The sequence below is a fragment of the Python bivittatus genome, unplaced genomic scaffold (genome assembly GCF_059951505.1).
Source record: "Python bivittatus isolate LINGU-HERP-01145 unplaced genomic scaffold, Pbiv_v1 ctg000680_np1212, whole genome shotgun sequence".
Classification (NCBI taxonomy): domain Eukaryota; kingdom Metazoa; phylum Chordata; class Lepidosauria; order Squamata; family Pythonidae; genus Python; species Python bivittatus.
In genome coordinates, this window is record NW_028277095.1 from 5,345,947 (window position 1) to 5,366,841 (window position 20,895).

Below are 20,895 nucleotides of genomic sequence, written 5' to 3' on the forward strand. Positions count from 1 at the left end.
ACCGTGCACCTGTCTGCAACCTCCTGGCTAGTTTTCTCACCCATGCTGAATCCTGAACCCAGATGGATGAAGTGCCACTTCTGGATTTGCACAGCATGCGGTGACCCAAATGAACATACTGTCACTTCACAATATGCCTCATTCACATCCCTTCCATTTTACATAGTATATGTTGTAAAGCGTAATTTCACTTATGTTATACAGCATACATTTCACTTGAGCAGCAGAGAATAGTGGTGCCCCAGGACTGGCCCTGGGGAGACCCAGATTGTAGTTCCCTCCCTGCCAACCACAGAAACTCCCTGGGAAATTTTGAGCCAGTCCTCCTCTCTCAGCCCCACTTATTGCAGGGTTGGTGTTGAAAAGGCAAAAAGAGGAAAGAGAAGAGCTCAGTTCTGCTCCTGAACAAAAGGTAAGATATCAATCCATCCATCCGTCAATCACTCAGTCATTCAAACGCATACATACCATTGGATTATAATCCTTGGATACCATCCGTCCAAATCGTGTTAGGAAAATGTCTGCTTTGATAGCAAAGCCATCAGCAAGAAGGGGAATCGTCCATCAGCCAGGGGGACAATCTGGCATAATCGCTGTTTGTTTGCTTGATGCGCACATCCAGAGCCCCCAGCCCACTCTACTATAGCTGGTCATGCAGGCGAAGGATTGCGCCTGAAATCAGTGGCCGTGTCTACCTTGGCCCTCCAAACACATCAGCTGTAGCCTCTGCCATGCCCGAGCGTGGCACGAACCAATCCCCCGCTTTCGGCACGTCCAGATGCCAGGCCAGAAAGCACTCGAGGACCTTTCGTCAGCACCAAGGTGGGAACGGCAGCTGCACCGTTTTCCATGAAGGGAAACAGGAAACGTAGACTTTCCCAGGGTCTCCGGGGGAGTTCACAGCAAAAAGGGGGATATAAATGGATTCCGGAAAGGAGAAGGAGCGTAGCTTGCGTTCTGCGGGAACGGCAGAGCATTCCTCCAGAGGTCCACACGGCTGGATCTTCCCTCTCATTGCCGACTCAGAAAGAAGTGCTTAAAAGGAGGCAGTTTAGGTCCTCTGTGGGTGACTGACCATCATGCCTCCAGAAGGGGAAATCTGTACAGCGGCCAACCCAGCCTGGTTCTCGTAAGATGGGCTGGATTCCATTCCCAGCCAGAAGGGCCCCACACCAAGCAAGGGCCCCAAACTTATGCAGCGGGTCTTTCCCCCAATCTGGAATAAATCAGACTTTATGGAGTCTCTCCTCTTCCTGCTCCAATCTGTGCTTGAAATCTTTTTTCAGCAATCTGTCAGATCTGCCCAGATCTGGGTGTGAGGCTTCCATTAAGGGACACACGTTTTAAAATAGCTCACTGCCCCCAAACGACATTTCCGCTACAAAAAATAAAAGGGATGATGGGAATAAACCGTGGGGAGTGTAAGGCTCCTTACAATCCGATTTTCATTTCCTTTTTTTTAACTTCCTAGGCTGCTTCTCACCAAAGGTTTTGCTCCTGAGTCAAATCCAAGACACGCTGAAGACCAGAAAATTGGGCTCCTTGCTATTCAATCGCCATCAAGTTTAAAAGAATGCAGCTCCATGATGACATTGACGCAACTCGGTTGTATTCCTGTGGGTCTAAATCAAAGTAATGCCGTTTTGTTCTGGATCAGCTGTTCAGTTTTGCTCTATTGCAGTGTTTCTCAACCTTGGCCACTTGAAGATGTGTGGACTTCAACTCCCAGAATTCCCCAGCCAGCCATGCTGGCTGGGGAGTTCTGGGAGTTGAAATCCACACATCTTCAAGTGGCCAAGGGAACCCAGAAACACTTGGAAGGGGTGACCAGAAAGCCAGGGTGAAGGCATTGCACTGGCACCAAGAGACCCGAGGTCTAGTCTCCGCTCAGCCACTGAAGTTCACTGGCTGGCTTTGGGGCCAGTTGCCCTCTCTTAGCCCAACCTACCTTCCAGGGTTGGTGCTGTGGGGAAAAACAGGAGGAGGGCCTGCTGCGTACACCGCCTTGAACTCCCGAAGGAAAAAGAAAAGATTTAAATCTCTCCATCGAGCCAGGCGTTATCAAAGTAACAGAGCCGGTCGTAACTCTTAGACACGATCCAGCCAAACCCTGTTAGAAAAAAGTCTGCTTTGGCACCAACGGACTCCCCAAAAGAAGGATCTCTCCCATCCACGGGAGGAGAAACTCCTGCCCTTTGCAGAGCTGAAAAAATGGAAAGGCATTTAGGTCAAGATGGCATGGCTGACGAAGCGGTGCATGGGTTGGGATAAGTGCAAAAGGGGGCACGTTTTGCACGCCCCATCTGAACGCAGCAACGTGCCTGTCTGTTCCCCCATTCCCTGACAGATGCATCTATCATGGCTATATGGTGGGGAGCACAGAAGTGAGACATGGATGCCCGCCTGTCCCGGGTAGGTGTGAGAAAGAGTTCTCTAGCAGCCTCAAGAAATCTGCAGCAGTTATATATCACACCACTGGAGAAACAAGGACTTGGCACTGCCACCTCTTGTTGTTCCGTCAAAACCAACATCCACGTGGTTGTTGGCCAAAAGTGCGAAAGAGCAGAGGGGAAAGACGCTAAGGCGCTGTGAAACCACAGCTTTGCAATTTCCCTTGCAAAGTTTTCTTCTCCTGGGAAAGAGGCGCCTCTTTCTCGACTGGATCCGTAGGGCACCTAAACATTTCTTCTGAATTTCTCCTAGCAATGGTTTCAAGCGGGCTTGTTGGTTTCTGCAGTGACACACCCTTCCAACACTCAACAGCCTCCCTGGCTGCTCATGCTTCCAATCTGGAAAGCCCCACAGAAGAAGGTCCCACGGGGCCAAATGGAAGGGGGATCAGCCAGGGAGGCTGCAGATGTCACCATGTTCCAGAGCAACCACAGAAGATCCAGAGCAATTTCCCCAGAATGCTCTTCTCCATTGGAAGGCGTCTCAAAAAGAAAATTCAGGTTCCTCAAGTCAAATGAGAACATGCAGAACAAAACGCAGGCCTTTTTTTCCTGCAAAACACCAAACCCGTCTTCTTTCCTGTCTCCTCATCCAACAGCAGGCAGGAACTCAAACAGAAAAGCAGATATCAGCCACATTAGATTGCAGACTGTAGAGAAGCGGATTTCAGTAGCATTAGATTTGAGATTATCTGCCTCCGAACAATAGAACATGGGGAGTGCAAATGATTAAATCAGAATTCATTGAAAAAGGCAGGCTGATTCTGGAGCAGCTGTTCTGCTGCAAACGCCTGAAGGGAACAAGAATTGTCACTTAAAGCAAGGCGGCGTGGGTGGCCGGTGCGCCTCCCGCAGGAGAAAGTTCCTTCATCAGGGAACCTTACTAAGAAGGACCTCCAGAGCCAGCCACCGTAGTACAGTTTCTTCAATCTGCACTATGCCTTTCCTCCAGGAACTCAAGGTCACTTATGACAAATCTGATTTCATACCTCAACCCTGTGAGGTAGGCTGGACTAAGAGCCCAGGGAGTTTCCATGGAGGAGGAAGGAGCTGAACCTGGATCTCTCGCTAGATTGGAAGGGCTGGGTTGGTCTAGGTAAAGATGTTCTTCAACTGAGCAACACTCCTGGTTTCATCTACAAGTAGTCCTCACTGAACAACCATTTGTTTAGTGACCGTCTGAAGTTACAGTGGCGCTGAACAAACAGATTTACAACTGGTCCTCGCACTTAAAATCGTTGCAGCACCTCGTGGTCACGTGACTATGATCTGGGAGCTTGGCAACTGGTTCACACTTACGACAGCTGCAGCGGCCCAGGATCATTCTATTGCCATTTGTGACCTTCCCAGCTGGCTTATGGAAAGCAAAATCAACAGGGAACCACGCGATTCACTTAATGACCATGTGATTTGCTTAATGGCCGCAGTGATTCGCTTAATGACCACTGCAAAAAAGGTCATAAAATCAGGCGCAACTTGCTTAACAACCACCCTGCTTAACAACAAATTTTCCAGTCCCTGTTGTGGTTGCTAAGCGAGGACTACCTGTATGTGGTTTTCTTGGCAACATTATGAATGTGCTTTGCTACTGCTATCTTCTTCTGAGATGTTTTTCAGCTTCTCTATCTAGCTGCCAGAGCCAAATTCCCTGGTAGTCCCTCATCCAAATGCTAACCAGGTCTCACCCTGCTTAGCTTCCAAGTCCAGACAGAGTTTGCCCCTTGCTGAGCCTAGAAAAAGCATTTTGCCCACTCAAGGGTCGAAAGTGGTTTAACAAAGGCATGGCAGATTCAGCTCTAATCTCCCTTTTGTCAAAACTTGTGCTTTATTTTCCTGTGGCTGGAACAAAGGAGAAAGCCCAGGGACGAAAGAAATACCGTGAGAAGAAACCTTTCCCAGTGCATTGTAAAATCTGAAGGCAGAATTAAATCTCACAAAGGGAGTTTTCGAATCCTCCCTGGGGGAAGCCACGATCAAATGTCAAATAGCCAAGAAACAAGGAATCAAAGCATACAGATGGGCGTGGCTCAGCCCCAAACAGGGCGGGCAGGCGGTGCCTTCAACCGGGGTTCCCAATGGCGCAAAAGCTCCTGGAAATCCTCGGACAAATGCCGAATTCTCGGTTCTTTGCTGTGGGGGACGCATCCTTTGGATCCCTTCCTAGTGCAAAAACACACTTAGCTGCCTCTCAGTTATGCCCTTCTGCCTAACACAAATCTACTCCACCACTACTGCTACTGCCTTACATTTCAGAAGGTTGAACACCTGGAGGGAAATTGCTTAGATCAGCCAACAAAACTTGACAAGCTGTGGGACAGACTCGGATTGGAGGGTTCTCCAGCCCTTCTGCAGCACCTTCTTCTTCCGCCTTGCCCTCAAGCACAGAAAAGCTCCACTACAGCTGCCCAAAGTTGGCCCCCTCCAGATGTGCTGGGACTGCAACTCCAGAGCTCCCAGCTGCTGAGGCCTCCCGGCTGGGGCTTCCAGGAGCTACCAGCTGGAGAAAACGGTCCATGATGGAAAAGTGCTAGTTATTCGCGTGGGATGACCGTCTTCTGTGGCAAGGAGCAGACTCAGTAGTTTATCTGTTATTTTGGGGCTCTGACCCCAGAGGGGCCAACGTCAAGCTTTAAAATCTATTTTTACAGAAGCGCTACTATTTTAATTCTTATTTACAGGGGAACCATAAAAAAGAGTGATGCAACGGCTGCGCACGTCTGATGTTGGGATATTATAGTTCCTGTTTTATTTTTATGTTTATATCCCCCGCTTTTTCCGAAGTCCCTTCCTCTGATGCCCACAACAGCCAACCTAAAAAGTAAGCTGGGATTAACTCAGAGCCAGGCAGTGAGCATTAGAGGGGCAGAAGGAACCGGAGCTTGGCTCCCCTCATCCAAGCTTGGCCCCTTGGCCCTCATCCTCTACTGCTGGTCTCTGCTTTATCCCACAGCAAAAAATTACCTGGCTGGTCTTGCACGATCGGGTAGCACCAGCGTTTGCAGGGCGCGTACCGCATGCAGAGAACTTTTATGCCAGCCACCAATGCATACTGGCAGGGTTAACAAGCTGCCAAGTTTGCAGGTTGCAAAGAACCACGGCTGTCATCAAGGAAGGCGGAGCTGTTGAAAAGATGGCTAGAAAAGACTTGCGGGGGGGAATGAATCAAGAAAAACCAGAGCCGAGGCCCACAGAGGTGAAAAAGGAACGGTGCAGTGGGAGAATGAGTTTATGGGGTTGCAAAGACGTGTGTTCCAGCCAGTTGGCGTGGAAGATCCATCTGTGGTGAAGGATCCCCAGTGGGCTGCTTTCTAGATCTATAGGTCTTGTTGCATTCCCCTCCAAAACAACCCTGCGAGGTCAGCTGGGCAGAAAGAGTGGGTCTGGGCCAGGAAGTTACCATGCCTGAGGTTGGATTAGACCCTGGATCTCCCGGGTACTGGTCCAGCTCCCCCCTCTAAGTGCTCCAGAATCTGGCTGGAGAAGAGATGGCCTCCTTGTCATCCAAGTTTCAGCTTTGGCCACATTGGTGCCCTCCAAATAGGTTGGATTATAGCTCTCCTGTTTGGCCAGACTGGCCACATCTGGCACGCACTGAGGAGGGGAAAACAGAACATTTAGACCAGTGTTTCTCAACCTCAGCCACTCTAAGCTATGTGGACTTCAACTTCCAGAATTCTCCAGCCAGCATGGCTGGCTGGGGAATTCTGGAACTTGAAGTTCACACAGCTTAGAGTGGCTGAGGTTGAGAAACACTGATTTAGACTCTCCGACTGATGGATTGTCTATGTAAGTCGGCCAACTGCCCAATGGTTCAGAACTAGAAAAATATAGAGTAGCTACCCACGTCCCCTGAGTTGCCTTGCTCTACCTTGACTCAATTGCTCTGACAAGTGAGGGGGCTGGACTAAATGACCTCTGTGGTCCCTCCCAACCCTATGATTCTATGACACATTGGGGACTGGTTTGGTGCACGAGTTGTTTTTCCAGCAGTGCATCTGCTCTCTGCTGGAGACATTCTGTCGCTGAGATTTACACCACTTTTCTCTGCCAGGGATGGGATGGGGGGGTGAGGGAGCCTCCCAAAAGCCAGATTGGACCTTGTAGGGTCTGGGGGTCCCGAGCCAGTACTTCTCCAACACCATCTGACCCATCAGCTCCAAAGGCCATGACCCAACTCCCCCCAACATGCCGTGCTGGCACCCTCAAAAACGGGGTCAGAAAGGCAAACACACGACAACTTGCCTTCTGCTAACCTGGCTGGAAAACATGCGCTGGGGGCGGAGAGCTAAACCCCACACTGCACGCATGGGTTTTGAAATTACAGAAGCGCAGCCCTTAAAGCCACTCGGCTCCCCTGGATGGCTGGGCTCCACCCCAGAGGAAAACCGCAGAAACCAAGATCAAAGAGAACTCCAGAGATGAAGGGGACGATGCTGGGCCATTTGCACGTGGCTTTCCACCCATCCCTCAGCTCCGAAGGTCTCCAACTCGGAGACGGGAAGCTCATCCTGCTCACAAAAAGAAAACCGAACAGAAATAGCCCGTCTTCTCTCCCCCCTTGGAAAGAAGGAAAATATCGGGGTGGGGGGAGAGGCAGGTGCCCCCTTGCAACAAGAATATGCATCCACCCGCCAAGTGTAGGGGAAGCGTTATTTAAAGAGGCAACGTGGATGAACCTCCTCCCTTTTTTATCTCCAAGACGGAATGAGTTGATTAAGGGGGGGGGGAGAGACTGTGGGATGGAGCTCCCTGCCCCCCATTTTTTAAACTTTACATTAAGGTTTCCAGCCATCAATATTTTGCAAACTACGCTCTTTTTCATCTTCCCTCAGCTAATTGTTTTATTACAGAATACAAATAAAAAACGGAGCGCAGCGCTGCCTATCTGATCGAAGCTGGAAGCTGTTAACGCTGCGATGATTAAAGTGAATTAAACCTTTCAAAAAGAAAAGGTGTATCAATATTCAGTATGATTTCTAATATGGGTACGGACGGAGGGTTGCTTGCATGGTTCAGCTGATGCTTCAGAGGACATCGATCAGAAGTTGCAGCGTGGCCCCCTCCGCACCGGGTTTTTGGTTTTCTTTTCTTTTTTTTTTATTTTATGGCTTTATGGTTTATGATTGTATACTGGTTTTATTGCTTTGTTATTCTTGGAGCCGCCCAGTGTTGTGTTTCAGGTGGGCGGGCCCTGCAGAGCTTTTAAATAAATACAATAAATAAATAAGTGCATTGAGATATTTTGCAATATGAAAAAAGTGATGCAGGCACACACACACCCCGCACACACACACACCCCCATGGGAGCCTGGGAAGACCCATGCAAGGCGTCTTCACAGTTTCTCTGACCCCAAAAACTCCTGCCAGGCTAAGCAGAGGCACGAATCCCGCAGCGGCGAAGAAAGGGAAATCAGGAAGGGGGTAAACCAAAACGCTAGAACCTGAACGCAAAAAGAAACCAGGCTCTGACATGGTTTCCCCCTTTCACCACTCTGTCTTGCATAAACACAACATCGAGCACTGATACGCCCGTATTAATTAATTTGAAAGCATGACCGCTCTTTGGCTCCGCTCTCGGAGTCAGTGACAGATTGGAAAACCTCCAGCAGCGCGGACGGAAAGGATGGGAAAATCCACTCCTTCTCCCACCCCCACCGCAGCGGCTGCCCTAAATCTAATCTCCCTGATTTGGAGTGAGACTAACCCAGAAACAACCCTTCCCAATCCAGAGACGTTCCACGGCTCCAGAGTTTGTGCAGAGTTCATTTGCCCAGCGCACCCAGCCCAGAGCATCTGAAACCTTCCTCGAAGAGATCAACGTGGCAATTGCTCTCTTCTCTGCCCCCGGCAGGATACTCAAAGGTACTCTGCCTCTAGACATGGAGGCTCCATTCCATTCAACCATCGCTGCCAAAAGCTGAGGACAACCAACCCCCATTCCAATCGGTCTGATTTTTAAAGGAAACGGCCGGCCACTGGATCCCACAGACCAACTGCCTGGTGTTAAAAGCCCCTGTTGTCCATCCTGAACGCATGGCTAATGAGATTCCAATGAGACCCAATGTAGGAAGAAACCCTCTTCTTCCTACCACTCAGGCTAGAAGCACATAACAAGGACAAGTAAGCCATTATGACAATGTCCACCAAACCTCTTAACCCCCGGATTGGATGAATTCACTCGACTGCCCGGATACACGACACCCCAAACCATAAATTCACTGAACCACGAACTAGCCAACTGTCTTGCAGACGAGCATGTGACGTGAACCCCATCATTAAAAGCTTTCAAGCAAGTGATCCTTTTTCCAAGCACATTCTTTGAACCCATCAGGATTTGGGTAGCGACGTGCCCGCCAAGGCTGGGTGCCAAGCCTTGTTGAAGCAGCTGTTAAAAACGGCTTTGCTGGCAGATCTCTCCATGTGCTGGCCTTCATCCCCACGCCCCGAAAAGACTCACCTGCTGATTTCCCCCCCTCAAGCTGCCACTCAGGGCACAGGAGCAAATCCAGCAGATCAGCTGGCAACTTTTTCTGAAGGATCAAGATGCCAGGAGGAGGGGAGGGGACATGTTCTGGCCAAGATAACACTTCACCACAAAAAACTACACTGAACGCTGGGTGTCTCCCTGCCTTTGTATTCATGTAAACAAACTCTGGGGATCAATCTGTGTGTTTTAGAATTACTGAGAAAACGAGTGAACTGAAAGCCGAGGAACCAGAGAGCTTGGGAAGAACAGGGTCTGTCGGCATGGCGGTGTGGGTACAAACCCTTGCTGTGTGGGTACAAACCCTTGTGCTGTGTGTACAAACAGGAGAAGCTTTTCTGGTGTCTGTTTGCAAAGGTTTACAAATACCTTTTTGCTCACCAGCTGCCCAACTCTGGAAAACTAACAGAATGCAAACATCTCCTAAGCAAGAATCACAAAGGGGGAGGGAGAGCCAGCTCATTTTGGTTTTCATTAAAGAAATAAAGTCAGCCTCTTTCAGCAGCGCGGAACAAGACCCAAACAACAGATTTCTTCCCCTCTTGAAATGGTGGAGGGGAAAAGACTGAGGTCCTGAGCCACAAATAAATGTCTGCTCAAAAATCCCTGGATCCGTGGAGGATCCTTTGGCAAGATTCTGGCAGGTCAGCAGGGATCTCCAGCAGCTGGGGAAGGGATCAGCCCGCATGCAGCTGCACCCCCACCCCTACCTGTGGAGGGGGCAAGGCCCAAAGCATGGGTCGAATGCTGCAATCCGGAGCTTGCTCCAGGCACTGCCAGCCTGCACCCTTGCTCCAATGCTGATGTTGGAGTAAACAGGCCCTCTGCCAAGTACTTGACAAAAAAAAAAAAAATACATGCCCCGTGTGTGGGTGCAATCTTGCAAAGAACAGGGCAGAAAGTCAGCAGGAAGGAGAAATCTGATCTGGAGCAAAACAGATCCGCACAAACACAAGAAGAGAAGGCAAAGCTGGAGGCAAGGGGGGGGGAAACCGGGGGGACTTTCCCAGAGCTCTTTTTCCAGCAAGGCAGTCCCCCTAAAAGGAAGAACCCCCCAAAAAACGTGCAACCCCGCCAAGTCCACAGAAACTGCAGGGAAGGAAGAGGCTGTGCGCCGAAAAGGGCGCTGGTTGGGGTCCCACCCACCCGAAGACTGAGTTGCACCCACCGCCCGTGGCTAAAAAGAAAAAACCGAAAAGGCAAAGCCTTTCGCCCCAGGGAGCGAGCGAGCGAGCGAGCGAGAGAAGAATCTCAGCCACGTTTGCCTGCCCGCCTCCCCGGCTTTCTTTCGGGCACGCTCCGGAGGGCAGCGCTACGAAGCAGCGCCCGGAGCTCCTGCAGGAAAGGCGGCATAGGAAGGCGCTCCGAAGCAAATCGATCAACAAATGCATAAACAAACAAACCAACATCCCTTCCCCGCCCAGTCGGCAACACCCGCGCCCTCTCTCGAGAGAGGGACAAACAGGCACGACTGGTCAAAGGCGACCCCATGGGGGGGGGGGGGGTGAGGGAGGGGGCGATGGGAGGAGGACGACGAGAGAAAGCGGCGGAGAGGAAGGAGGGTCCCCAGCTCAGCCTTTTTCCAAAAGGGCCTGATTCCCTTTGTCTCTCTTCCCCCGCCCCCGCCCAGCCGAGTAATTAATTTCCAATCAGGGCTCCGCCGCGCCGGGGTGCGTGGATGAAGGGGGGGCGCGGAGGAGGGACGCTCAAGCCCCTTGAACGGGCGGGGAGGGGGCGCCGATCCGCGCGTGGCGGACGCCTGTTCGCGCCGGCAAAAGTGGGGCGCTGCCACCTGATGGGGTCCCTCCCAGGAAACTCCCTCGGAGTTGGCAGGGCCGGGGGCGCCAGGCAAAGCGACCCCTCCTTTTCCCCCCTCGGGGAGGGCGCTCTCCTCCCCGGCCGGGAGTTGCGGGCTGCCAGCCTCCCCTTTCAGCCTCCGCGGAAAAGTCACCCGCGGGCCGGGCGGGAGGCGAGCGAGACAATGGCCCGGCGCGGCGGCCCTTCCCGGCCCCGCGTCCCCGGCGCGCTTACCTCTCGGGCAGCTCTGCGGCCCCGCGCCCCGCTTGGCGTCTTCCCCGACGCGGGGAGGGCGGAGGAAGGACCGGCCGGCGGGCGAGCCCCACTCACATCCCCGGCCCGGCTCTCCCGCGGCGCGGACGGGGAAGTTGGCGACCCGCGGCTGGCTGGCTGGCTGGCTGGCTGGCTGGCCGGCTGCTCGCTCCTGGACCGCGGCGCGCCCCGGGCTCGCTCGCCCTCTCCGCCGCGCTGCGCTGCGCTGCGCCTGGCTGGGCGAGCGCCTTCCCTCCCCTGCGCCTCGGCCGCCCCTTTTCTTTCCCCTCCTTCCTTGACGTCAAGCTCGGGCCGGGCGGGAGGCTGGAGAAAATCCCGGGCGGGCGGGCACGCGCGCGCCTCCGCCCCCGGGCGCCCGAGCCAGCCGCTCCGCCGCCGGCCCTGGCGCAGCCGCCCGGCCCGAGGGGCGCGCGGGGCCGCTCTCCGCCGCCGCGGCGGGTGCCCGCGGGCGTCGGCCGGGGCGCCCCCGCCCCCTCCGCCCGGCCCGGGGAGGGGGCTGCGGCATCGCCCCTTCCCCGGCCCTGGGGGCAGGGGCCGTCCGGCCGCGCGCCTCCCTCCCCGCGCCGGAGCCGCCGCGGGCACACAGAACAAAGCCGGCGTTATGCTCCGCCATCCAGGCGTTACGAAGGGCTGCGAGTCCCTCCGAAGGCAGCCCCGGGCGCGTCGGGAGCGCTGCCCTCTGCCGGCGGATCGGATCGGATCGGATCGGATCGGCGGCGCCTTGCCCGCGGCCGGCCCCCGCCGCGGCCCCCGCCGGCCGCCCGTCTTCGGCCCGGCGCCCTTCGAGCGGCGTTCGCGCGCGCGCGCGCCTGGGTCCCCCGCGCCGGACCCGAGCGCCACCCGGGACATCCTCTGGGCCCGTTCGTACGACCGGCGAGAGGGAACTGCGCTGGCCAGCCCGCAGGCTGTGCGAAGGCAACCCTGGGGTCAGACGTCGGGCAACGGTGGCGAGAACCGTGCTGATAAAAATGGGATAAATGTGTTCGCAGCAGCTCCGTAAATCAATCGGCCCATTCCGGCGAGCAGTAAAAAGTTGATTTTTCGAGCCCGGGGAAGGTGATGGGCAGCAAAACTTGCCTGCGTGAGTGGCTCCTTCTATCAGGCTGCGCAACCCTCTAAAAATCCAACGGGGATGCTCTCATGCAGTTGTGAGGGGACAAGAGTCACCTTTCGGGTGTCCCAGCCACCTGGGAAGCTTTCCCCAGCAAGAGGGGTGCGAAACCTGAAGCCTTCAGGCCACAGGCAGGCCCTGGCCCACTTCGGCCTCGGCCCCGCCCACTTCAGTCTCGGCCCCGCCCACTGCGGGAATGCCTTTCCTGGCAGACTTGGGCAGGTTTAAGGGGGACGGGAAGAGAAATGGGAGAGGCGAAACTTAAAAAAAATCCCAGTCCTGCCAGGTATTTCTGATGTTTTAATGAGGTCTTGATGCTTATGCTGGTTATATTTTTAACCTTTGACCGTCAACTCTCTTGGGAGCAATGATCCAAAGTAATAGAGCAATAAACGAGGCTAAAATCTCCCAGAACTGTTGTTTCCCTTAATCCTGAAAGTTTACTTTCCATGCAGTTTTGGGATGACTGGATTAGGTGCTTCTGGCTTGAGGAGAAAAGAAGAATTTGTTTCTAAGGATGTTTCCGTCTGCATGCAGCAGTCTCCTCCTTCTCCTTCTCCTTCTCCTTCTCCTCCTTCTCCTTCCTCTTCTCCTTTTTCTTTCCCTTCTCCTCCTTCCCCTTCTCCCTCTCCTTATTTTCGCTGTCTTCCCTCCTTTTCCTCCTAGTTCCTCCCTCTTTTTCTTACTTAGATCATAAAACACCCAAAGAAAAGAAAGATGGAATTGTTCCACACAGCCTTTGGATCGAGAACATGAACAGTGTTGTGTTCGAAAGTATCCATAGACGCATAAGATCAGAATGGTCTCCCCCTCTTCTCTTCTAGGGAAACTAGCCGGGTACTCGTGGGCACCGGTGTTCCCATCCCCTCCTTTAGTGTGACCCATCTCCTTCCCTCGCAGGAGTGCCCACAAGGGGAGAGGGGTCAAAAAAGTCGAGCTGGCATCCACAATGTATGTAAAAAAGGGGTGGGACTTTGATTGCATGGCCAGCACCACCCTCTTGACTTTTTTGACCCCCTGCAGATACCCCTCATTTGATGAAGTGGGCTTGATCCACAAAAGCTTAAGGTGCTATTAAACTGGTTAGCCGTAGGGGTTTCCAGGGAGGTCTGCAGCGTATGGTTAAAAAAAGTCAAGATGGTGGTTTTGATGGTGAGATCAAAGCTTCAGTTCTCTCTTATGTCTGTCCATCCCAGTTTTCATTCATTCATTCATTCGATTTGAAAAGCCGCCCGTTTCCCGTTTGTGACTCTGGGCTACTTTGAATTTCCTCAAGTAGCAAAATTTAACATGGGTGACAATCTGGATGCAGACCACGACGCTCGCCAACTGCGTCACAGGTAGGAATTCCAGAACATCCTTCAGCTTCTTGCTTCCTTGTAAACCAAGAACTACCCTGTGGGCAAAAATACGACAAGCAAGGCCTTCTGCCCCTTTCCAGCTGCCTGCTGGGAGGAAGCCTAACCTGTTGAACGTTGGCCTGTCACGTGGCTGCCAAAGCAACAGGGGACTCTGCCAGGTGAAACGTAAGAACAGTAAGAGCCACTTTGTGAGAGATGGGCAGCTATATAAATATGATCAGTAAATAAGCAAACAACCAGCGGAGGCCACGTTGACTTCACCCTTGTCCTACTTGGCCTGGCGTTCGCTTCACGGGCTGCCAGTCAAAACAGACACCTGGGTGAGTTGTCAACAGAGGATGCCCTCCAGAGCAAAGGGATCGGCCGCACCTCCCTTCTCACCCCACAGCCCTGCTGGCGGCTCTTCCTCCTTTTCCTCGCTGCCAGATGCTTGCCCCAAGCACGGAGAAAGCCGCACTCCTGCCAGCCCTGTGAGGGAGGCCAGGTTAGGAAACCAATTCCAGAAGAATGCCTGGAAATGCAGCCTTACCTGGAAGGGACACTATCGTCAGGGCCCCCAATGTTGCAGCTTCTCAGATGTGGTCCTCTCCTCTGGAACAGCCTCTCCCCCCGCCCCCCAAGATAGGACTGCCTCTTCTCTACACGATGCTTTCAAAAAGCTTTGGCGAGATTGCAGCAGGAACAGTTCCTGTTTTGCGGCATTTTAATTGCCTTTTTTTTTTATTGGGAGGGGGGCTCGTACTATGATTCGAACCCGGCTCTTGTATGCAAGACGCTCGGCGTTCTCTGATCAGAGCGGCAGAGAGAAACCTGGATAAGGTTAAGTAAGGTAATGGAAGGAATGGCTGAATAAGGAAAGTAAAATCAACCAATAAAATCCTGGTCTGGATTTTAAGTCTGGACTTTTTCCGGCCCCACAAAAAGTGTGTTGATTTCATCACGCTAACTAGCCCAACGGTGCCCGTGCCAACTCAGATCATTTGCACACACACCCCAACTGGCCTGCACGGCCCTCGGCTTCAGCCCCAAGGTCTTGCCTTTGCTGTACTAACAGGAGAAGTTTATCTTCCCCGTGGATGTTTTATGGATGTTTATCGAACTCTTACTGTGGAGGTTTTATCAATTATTTACTGTGGAGGTTTTAGCTGCTCAATCTTGTCAACTGGTAGGAGTCCTGCAAGATTCGGCAGGATACCGCTTGAATAAATAAAACGAACAAATAATAAAGGAAAGAAAAGGAACTCCTCCGGCACAAGGCAGCCTCCCCCTACATGGTTTCCAAGAGTCTCACCACATCTGGAGGGCACCAGGTTGGGGAGCAAATCTTGCAGCTTTCTTACTGTTTTCTTGGAGAGATTGGTCATCTGATGTCCTGCCCAGATGTCATACTTCTTTTAATTTTAAAGAACTGCTCTCTGGATCAGCATTTCTTAAACCTTTTCAGGAGCCCAGAATATCATGCGGCATATCTCAGTCTTGATTAACACCGATAACTTTTTTTTTATTAAAAAAAAAAGCGGGGGGAGAGAAGTATTGAAGTAAAACTTATTTCAGGAATACTTTCTACTTTTGCTATGTCCTGTAGCAGAACCATGTGCTTGTCAGTGATGGCAAATTTCATCAAGTCTTAAAATCCACATTACTTTCTGCAATTTCAATATTTGGTCTTGGGGAGGGATGAAAAGCCACTTCAGTAAAGGTGCGCTGAAGAAACTGGCTTTCATCGCTAACCTTCTCGGTGACCTTTCACCTAAAAGTCATACAATGATTCTCACCCACCCAAAGTGCAACATCTGAGAAGGGATCTGCCATCTACTCCTCTTCATTCATGGTGGGGAACTTGGGTTAACAAGTGAAATCTGAATGGAACCCCACACAAAGGCCCCAAACCTCCTCTTGGATCTTGGGATCATCTAGGAACACCTTCTAGATCAGCGTCTCTCAACCTTGACAACTTTAAGATGTGTGGACTTCAACTCCCAGAATTCCCCAGCCAGCCATGGCTGGCTGGGGAATTCTGGGAGTTGAAGTCCACACATCTTAAAGTTGTCAAGGTTGAGAGACGCTGATTAATTAGTGGTAAGAGATTAACTTTTTAAAATTTGTATTTATATCTGCATGGGAGATAGTCAGAAGTTGCGTTCCGTTCTATCTATCTTCACTATTTTAGTTTTTGTCTTTTTCCTTTTAGTTCTATTTTCTATCTTTACTGTGTTCTCTTTTTTGTTTTTAACTGTATTCTTAATATAATATAATATAATATAATATAATATAATATAATATAATATAATATAATATAATATAATATAATATAATATAATAAAGTTCGTGTAAATTCAAAAGGTTGAGAAACGCTCTTCTAGATCTTTCGAGGATCCTGGTTTCCCATAGTGAAGTTGAAGGAATGCTGGTCCTCATCGTAATTAGTGAGCAGAAGGGCCTTCTCAGCTTTCTGTCTCAGCCCCCCTCAACTCTCACCCAACCAGTTTCACCATGGAGGGGGCGTTTCCCCTCGAGCCGAGAGCCCCTTGAAAAAAAGTCTCCATGCTTCTCTAGTCTCTGACACAGCTGATTGCAGAACTCTACATGTATAAACAGAGACATCCTTTGTCATTGTCTGGGTGCCTGGCAGAGTGTAATCCTGCCTGTGGCAGAGGAGTGTGTGGGTTGGAGTCAGCTGATGCGGCATCTGGAGAGTATCTGCTTCTGACAGCCCCCTTCCTCCAGAAGGCCTCTGTTTCCTCTTGGGCTCCTTGTTACAGTCCCCAAAGAACTGGGATCCGGGCAGAATCAAGACATTGCAAAAGTTAACATACTGCCAGGGTGCTAACGCAAAAAGGAACAGATTGCCCAGCCGGATGGCCTATAGATGCAAGACTGGGGTTTTAATCAAGGGAAGCATAAGGCAAGGGGAATAAGTGGGGTAAAAGCAAAGGGGGAAAATGGTAACTTCAAATATCTGAGCTAGAGTTGGAAACAATAGAAGAGAATATGTGTCGCTCGGGGTTGAATGGCGGAGTCCTTGGGGTTCTCTGAGCTTGGTGGTTTTCTTGCGGACATTTCGTTACCCGGCCAGGTAACATCTTCAGTGCTACCAATCAAGCTCCGAGAACCTCAAGGACTTCCTAGTTGGAAACCTCAGTCATTAGTTCCTTAATGTACCTGGGCAGCAAAAAGTTGGGGAGGCATTGGAAGAGGTGGTGGCTGACTTGGGTGGGTAGCTGGATAAGAAACACCAGCCAAGGGCCAGTGAGATGAGATCCAGATGGCAAACCACGGGATGCGCCTCTATTTCCAATTCCCTTTTGTACAACAACCAGGCAGTCTTCCAATTTGGATTGGTTCTGAATATGGCTTTTACACTGGAGCAAGATAAACTTTGGAGAAAGGGAGTTTAGATGGATAAGGGAGAAACAGCACGAGGAGGTAACTGTTATCACTAACCTTGTCGCTGTCACCATCTTCTCTCTAAGTCTGGTCTTGGGCGAGACAGCCTTTTTGCTTTTCAGCAGCAATTAAAAAGGCAAATTCCAGTCTAGAGATTTCTCAGAACAAAACTGAAAGGAAAACAACCGGTTAACTGAACAGTTAAACATTTATACCCCCATTTTTCTTCCTTGGATGTCCAAGGTCGGGTATAGGGAGCCAAAGCAAACTGTAACAATAATAATAGAATCTAATCAATCATGGCCAAAGCAACAGGGAGACAAAAGAGATAACCAGACTCCAGAATGCATAATGGCCTGAGAAGATCCCCAAGGCCGGACCAGTTGTTAGACCAAGGAAGCAATCTAACACAGGGAGCAGATTTGGAGTCTTGCAGAAGGCAGCAAATAGCACCTCTTTCTTTTGACTTTAATTCTCAATGGTTGTGTTAGTTGAGGATTATAGGAGTTGAAGCCCAACCAGCTGAAGGAGATTGGGCCCATACTAATTAACATGGAGTAATTAGTTTTATGGATGAGTTAATGGCCAACCAAATGAATTCTGGATGAAAGTATCCAAGGATTCACAGACATGCGTTAGTCATATTCTTCATTGGAAGAGAGGTCAAGAGCCAGCAGACCAAACCCATCTCATCTTCCTTCCTCATCTGCTCATCCCTTCCTTTTCCTCCTACAGGGAGTCAATTAGCCAGGCCTTCATCTCTTCCATGCCCAAGCTCTGATAAGTAAGGGCAATGCTGATGTCATCCAGCTTTTTCCATCAATGCTGGTCATTTCCAGCTGCAAAGATTGCAAAACAGGAATTCCTCGATCCTACATGTAGGACCTCCCTGGAGAACTTCACGGTTTCCACTCCCACTGTCCTTCATAGCTTGGTTCCAATCTTTCATCAGCATGCAATGGTTAGTTGCCAGTTTTTTTCATCAGCCCTGCTCTTGCGTCTAAATTAACCCAACTCTGCTGAAATTAAGAACATGGAAGATTCCCCCCTCCACCATCTCTTATCCCAGAGGTGGGCAAACTGATGTCCCAGGGCCTTACATAGCCCTCAAGGAGTTGGTTCAACATTGGAGGACATTCAAGTTGGGAGTCTGCTGTAATAAAAGCCCCAAAGTAGGCTTAACTTTATTTATTAAACTAAGATACTCCATCCGCCCCCAAATCCCACCCTCTTCAAAAACTTAGGAAAACTCCCTGAAAATCTCAGTGTTGCTAAAGTGTGATATGCAACTAGACATATTTTCCAACCTTGCCCAATTCTTTCTGGTCCCCATGATAGATGCTGTCTCTGGCCACGAAAAGAACGCCTCCTTCTAAGTGGCATGAAGCTGAGAAATAATTATTACTAATATGCCTCTACAAGGAATACACAAGAGAGAAACAGTACTGGGTTCAACGTTCCTGCTTTTTTTCATTTTCCGGTCTGTCCTGTTCTCCTTCGGGATACCCCCACCAGGGCTGCCTGCGGGGAGGGTGGGGGGCAAAAAGGGCAAGATGGGAGCTGCGACCAATGATCAAGGCCACCCCCCTTTTTATGTCCATCTCCCCCCCAACTCCCCTCTTCTTTTTCCATTCCAATTTTTCTCCCAACCGGTTTTTTCTCTCTTCCTGTAAGCCAGCGGGGCCGACTGCTGCCAAGTCTACAATATTTCCATCTTGTGCAAGGGAGGTGCCATTTCGGCAGCTTACGTTCTCGTGCCTGAACTTCAAAATCCGAACAAATGGTTTATTTTAGAAAGCATACCCCAACCTACATTTCCACCCCCTGGAAACCCAAGGAGCTCACACTGACAACTTGTAAAATAAACCAAGACTGCTCTCCAGAAGTTCCCAGCAGCAGCAGCAGCACTAAAGCCTATTTATTTGCACACTGCTTTCTTCCCTCCATAAGTGGTCCACAAGAAGGGTTTACATTATTAAATAATATTTCAAGAGGATTCACTAACAGTTACAAGATGACATTTAAATAAGCATACCAGCATTAAATAGAAACCGAGATTAAACAGCGCATGAATCATGTCATGCTAGAGCCTCACACCAGATGCACAACCTCGCTAGCCAGAGAGCAAAGGGAAGAGGGCTTCTCCAAGACCCTTTAATCTACCTCTGGCCTTTTTAAGATCTAGAAAGTCCCAAGGGGCTTCTAGGAGGCGTCTACGGCTTTTGGGGGTTGGGGGCGCTCTTGCGAAATGGCCGAGAGGTTGATGGGTCACAGAGAGCATCTGGGGGGACATCCTCACAGAACCCACTGGCCAGAAGGTTACCCCGTCTGATCCCATCCCACCTATCCCCTGTTCTCTATTCCTTTGGCTCATCTTTGCCCATTACCTGGAGAGGTGGGTGCACTGCCCAGTGAAGCTCTGGGCTGCAGCACCCACCCACCACTTTTCTGAGATTGCTGCTGGAGCCCATTTGGCCACCTGCAAGTGGAACTCAGCTTGGGCAACCCTGTTAAGACCCAGAGCCTGACTACGCCTGGGTAATCCTTGGATCATGCAGGAAGAGGTCATCCTTGAGATACCCAGCTCCCCCCCAAAAGATAAAGTCAAACTTGACTCTTCTGGACATGACTATGGACTTGTGGTGGGATGTATCTACGAAGAGGAGGGTAGTGTGAGAGATCCAGGCTATCAGGAAGGAGGGGGTGCATTCCAGGAGGGGAAAGGAGACAAGAGACAACACAGTCCGGAGCAGGAGCGTGGAAAGTGAAAGAGGTTCAGGATAGCCACTCCCTAGAGTATGCCCACTTGTTGCAGTAGTAAAGATTAGTCTGTCAAGATTCTGTCTATAAGGTGTGAGAAAATAAAGGAACTTGACTCAACTGGACTGTTTCACCGTTGTTCTTGGGCTGGGCCTGACAGTACTTTTCTTTGCAGCAATATGGAAGTTCCAACTGTGAACTAATCCAAGTGGTCTCCCATCCCATCTGTGAACTAAACAGGGAGACTCTGCTTCCCCTCTGAACCCAGGTGAGGCCAGCCAAATGGTTTCCACTTGTTCCCAACTTCAAGCCTTATCATAACCTACATTTTGTTAACATTTATTAGCCTTGGTTTCTCAGACAGGCAGAGACTACACCAGCTATAGTTTAACTATAGTTTGTGGAATAAGCATAGTGACCCAGTTCCTGCAACACAGTCAGCCAAAAACTAGTTACCAAGTGACATTAAACTATGGCTTATTTAACCATGAATTGTTGAATTTAGGTGTGTATGCATTCATCTCTCTCTCTCTAATGAATTTATATATTTTATGTATAGGTCGATAATTTATTTATGCCATCTATCCTGTGGATTATATTATTTATTTTTGATTATTGTTGTCATTGCATTTGAATTGGTTTTTACTCTTCTTTATTGGAAACTGCCCAGAGTCACTCGTTGAGTGAGATGGGCGGCGACTAAATTTTTAAAAATATTAATAAATAAATAAAATAAGCCACCATTAGTTAGATTCAAACATAATGCTAAGCCATTTACAAACTATGATGGCTGGGTTCATACATTTCACATACCATGCTAAACAGTTGTTTATTTGAAGCAAGGTTGGTTGAATGCCTTATTTGCTGGGTTCACACAGCACAATAAACCAAAGTCCAGCATACCAAGTACAGCTTCATATAGTGCAGTGTTTCTCAACCTTGGCAACTTTAAGATGCCTGGACTTCAATTCCCAGAATTCCCCAACCAGCCATGCATCTTAGAGTTGCTAAGGTTGAGAAACACTGATATACAGACAGTCCTCTACTTATGAACAGGTTACACTCCAAGAGGCTGTTCATAAGTCCATTTTGTTCGTAAGTCCAACCACGGCATGCCGCATACATATGCCTGGGAGTTTACAGCACGCCACATACGTACGCATGCATGCCGTAAACTTCCGGGTGTACGTATATGGTGCACTGTATACTTCCGGGTGTATGTACACATGTGCACCATAAACTTCCAGGACCTTCCTTTAAGGGACCTTCATT

The 20,895-nt window shown here is 50.3% G+C and overlaps 1 protein-coding gene across 1 annotated transcript in view; it reads right to left on the reverse strand.

Annotated features, from left to right (window-relative positions):
• The window catches only part of SEMA4C (semaphorin 4C), a 60,136-nt gene extending 48,882 nt beyond the window's left edge, over positions 1 to 11,254 (reverse strand). The window contains exon 1 of the mRNA XM_088152138.1: positions 10,966 to 11,254. The gene's annotated coding sequence lies outside the window, so the exon portion shown is untranslated. The remainder of the gene's footprint in view (positions 1 to 10,965) is intronic.
• Positions 11,255 to 20,895: the final 9,641 nt, after the last annotated feature.